Source organism: Ipomoea triloba, chromosome 3 (genome assembly GCF_003576645.1).
Source record: "Ipomoea triloba cultivar NCNSP0323 chromosome 3, ASM357664v1".
Taxonomy (NCBI): Eukaryota; Viridiplantae; Streptophyta; class Magnoliopsida; order Solanales; family Convolvulaceae; genus Ipomoea; species Ipomoea triloba.
This window is the reverse complement of record NC_044918.1, coordinates 23940919-23945223: the sequence shown is the minus strand read 5'-3', so window position 1 is coordinate 23945223 and position 4305 is coordinate 23940919. Positions and strand designations below refer to the sequence as shown.

At 29.6% G+C, this 4305-nt stretch overlaps 1 non-coding gene across 1 annotated transcript; it reads left to right on the top strand.

Moving 5' to 3' along the window:
• Window positions 1–3507: 3507 nt before the first annotated feature.
• On the top strand, window positions 3508–3580 carry TRNAK-CUU. Its single transcript has one exon. It is a non-coding gene; the product is annotated as a tRNA-Lys (tRNA).
• The last annotated feature ends 725 nt before the right edge of the window (window positions 3581–4305 follow it).

Sequence of the window (4305 nt, the reverse complement as noted above, 5' to 3'; positions counted from 1 at the left end):
CTATCTCTCATTCAATTCTTTAACTTGTTAAATAATTTTCAATACTTATAGCCTCCATACTAATATCAATATTAACTATATATGATGACTTGCCCGTCTAGCTCAGTTGGTAGAGCGCAAGCCTCGCGAATGCATAGTTTGTAAATGGACCATTGATGGCGACGATTTTAGTGTATGTCTTTAGCGAATGGGCTCTGACAAGAGATTTTGGGCTAAATTTCATTGTTTACTTAGAGTATACTTGCCTAATAACTAGATATCATATGTTCAATCGAAAGACTTTTCAGTCTCAATATTAGTAGATGTCATTTTTAATGTATTACAAGTTCATTTTTAGTGCATTTCGTATAAAAATGAACCTATAGCATAATAAAAACAAACTTATAGAAATGATATATCTTACGAGGTGAACCCCAATCCTTGACTCCGCAATATAAGCATTGAGAATTTAGTAAGTGAACAAGCTAATCAGTTATTATGTTTTAAGACATGTATAGAAATTTGAATATTCAATATAAATTGTTTTATTTAATAAAATTAATGATTTTATAATAGTTTAAAGTGTCTTTTTGTATTTTAAAAATATTGTATAATTTTAATACACATATTTTTAAAAAAATTTAATCAATGTATTATTCATAAAGCTATCTGTCATTCAATTGTTTAACTTGTTAATTAACTTTCAATGCTTGTAGCCTCTATAGTAATATAAATATTAACTATGTATAATAACTTTCCTGTTTAGCTCAATTGGTTGAGCACAAGGCTTTTAACCTTGTGGCCCTGGGTTTGAGCGTTCAAGATGGGGGAACACATAATTTTTAAAAGAACCATTGATAGCGGATGGAGTTATAAGTCAAAACCCTACTATACATATAACACGGATTGTTTCTAGGTCTTAGTGTGTATGTTTTTAGCAAATTGGCCTCGATAAGATATTTTGGGCTGAGCTTCATTTTCTATTTCCTTGCGATAACGAGATTTTGGGCTAATTCATTATGTGGCTATTCTCGCACCACATGAAGAGTGTGATTAGTCATGGGCTAATTCCTTAAGGTGTCTTTTTCTATGTTAAAAATATTGTATAATTTTAATACACATATTTTTCAACAAATTTAATCAATGTTTTATTCATAAAACTATCTCTCATTCAATTCTTTAACTTGTTAAATAATTTTCAATACTTATAGCCTCCATACTAATATCAATATTAACTATATATGATGACTTGCCCGTCTAGCTCAGCTGGTAGAGCGCAAGCCTCGCGAATGCATAGTTTGTAATGGACCATTGATGGCGACGATTTTAGTGTATGTCTTTAGCGAATGGGCTCTGACAAGAGATTTTGGGCTAAGTTTCATTGTTTACTTAGAGTATACTTGCCTAATAACTAGATATCATATGTTCAATCGAAAGACTTTTCAGTCTCAATATTAGTAGATGTCATTTTTAATGTATTACAAGTTCATTTTTAGTGCATTTCGTATAAAAATGAACCTATAGCATAATAAAAACAAACTTATAGAAATGATATATCTTACGAGGTGAACCCCAATCCTTGACTCCGCAATATAAGCATTGAGAATTTAGTAGGTGAACAAGCTAATCAGTTATTATGTTTTAAGACTTGTATAGAAATTTGAATATTCAATATAAATTGTTTTATTTAATAAAATTAATGATTTTATAATAGTTTAAAGTGTCTTTTTGTATTTTAAAAATATTGTATAATTTTAATACACATATTTTTAAAAAAATTTAATCAATGTATTATTCATAAAGCTATCTGTCATTCAATTGTTTAACTTGTTAATTAACTTTCAATGCTTGTAGCCTCTATAGTAATATAAATATTAACTATGTATAATAACTTTCCTGTTTAGCTCAATTGGTTGAGCACAAGGCTTTTAACCTTGTGGCCCTGGGTTTGAGCGTTCAAGATGGGGGAACACATAATTTTTAAATGAACCATTGATAGCGGATGGAGTTATAAGTCAAAACCCTACTATACATATAACACGGATTGTTTCTAGGTCTTAGTGTGTATGTTTTTAGCAAATTGGCCTCGATAAGATATTTTGGGCTCAGCTTCATTTTCTATTTCCTTGCGATAACGAGATTTTGGGCTAATTCATTATGTGGCTATTCTCGCACCACATGAAGAGTGTGATTAGTCATGGGCTAATTCCTTAAGGTGTCTTTTTCTATGTTAAAAATATTGTATAATTTTAATACACATATTTTTCAACAAATTTAATCAATGTTTTATTCATAAAACTATCTCTCATTCAATTCTTTAACTTGTTAAATAATTTTCAATACTTATAGCCTCCATACTAATATCAATATTAACTATATATGATGACTTGCCCGTCTAGCTCAGCTGGTAGAGCGCAAGCCTCGCGAATGCATAGTTTGTAAATGGACCATTGATGGCGACGATTTTAGTGTATGTCTTTAGCGAATGGGCTCTGACAAGAGATTTTGGGCTAAGTTTCATTGTTTACTTAGAGTATACTTGCCTAATAACTAGATATCATATGTTCAATCGAAAGACTTTTCAGTCTCAATATTAGTAGATGTCATTTTTAATGTATTACAAGTTCATTTTTAGTGCATTTCGTATAAAAATGAACCTATAGCATAATAAAAACAAACTTATAGAAATGATATATCTTACGAGGTGAACCCTAATCCTTGACTCCGCAATATAAGCATTGAGAATTTAGTAGGTGAACAAGCTAATCAGTTATTATGTTTTAAGACATGTATAGAAATTTGAATATTCAATATAAATTATTTTATTTAATAAAATTAATGATTTTATAATAGTTTAAAGTGTCTTTTTGTATTTTAAAAATATTGTATAATTTTAATACACATATTTTTAAAAAAATTTAATCAATGTATTATTCATAAAGCTATCTGTCATTCAATTGTTTAACTTGTTAATTAACTTTCAATGCTTGTAACCTCTATAGTAATATAAATATTAACTATGTATAATAACTTTCCTGTTTAGCTCAATTGGTTGAGCACAAGGCTTTTAACCTTGTGGCCCTGGGTTTGAGCGTTCAAGATGGGGGAACACATAATTTTTAAATGAACCATTGATAGCGGATGGAGTTATAAGTCAAAACCCTACTATATATATAACACGGATTGTTTCTAGGTCTTAGTGTGTATGTATTTAGCGAATGGGCTCCGACATGATATTTTGGGCTGAGCTTCATTTTCTATTTCCTTGCGATAACGAGATTTTGGGCTAATTCATTATGTTGCTACTCTCGCACCGCATGAAGAGTGTGATTAGTCATGGGCTAATTCCTTAAGGTGTCTTTTTCTATGTTAAAAATATTTTATAATTTTAATACACATATTTTCCAACAAATTTAATCAATGTTTTATTCATAAAACTATCTCTCATTCAATTCTTTAACTTGTTAAATAATTTTCAATACTTATAGCCTCCATACTAATATCAATATTAACTATATATGATGACTTGCCCGCCTAGCTAAGTTGGTAGAGCGCAAGGCTCTTAACCTTGCGGTCCTGGGTTCGAGCCCCAGGGTGGGCAAATGCATGGTTTTTAAATGGACCATTGATGGCGACGATCTTAGTGTATGATTTTAGCGAATGTGCTCTGACAAGAGATTTTGGGCTAAGTTTCATTGTTTACTTAGAGTATACTTGCCTAATAACTTCAAAAGACTTTTCGGTCTCAATATTAGTAGATGTCATTTTTAATGTATTACAAGTTCATTTTTAGTGCATTTCGTATAAAAATGAACCTATAGCATAATTAAAACAAACTTATATAAATGATATATCTTACGAGGTGAACCCTAATCCTTGACTCCGCAATATAAGCATTGAGAATTTAGTAGGTGAACAAGCTAATCAGTTATTATCTTTTAAGACATGTATAAAAATTTAAATATTCAATATAAATTATTTTATTTAATAAAATTAATTATTTTATAATAGTTTAAAGTGTCTTTTTGTATTTTAAAAATATTGTATAAATTTAATACACATATTTTTAAACAAATTTAATCAATGTATTATTCATAAAGCTATCTGTCATTCAATTGTTTAACTTGTTAATTAACTTTCAATGCTTTTAGCCTCTATAGTAATATAAATATTAACTATGTCTAATAACTTTCCTGTTTAGTTCAATTGGTTGAGCACAAAGCTTTTAACCTCTTGGCCCTGGGTTTGAGCGTCCAAGATGGGCGAATACATAATTTTTAAATGAACCATTGATAGCGGATGGAGTTATAAGTCAAAACCCTACTA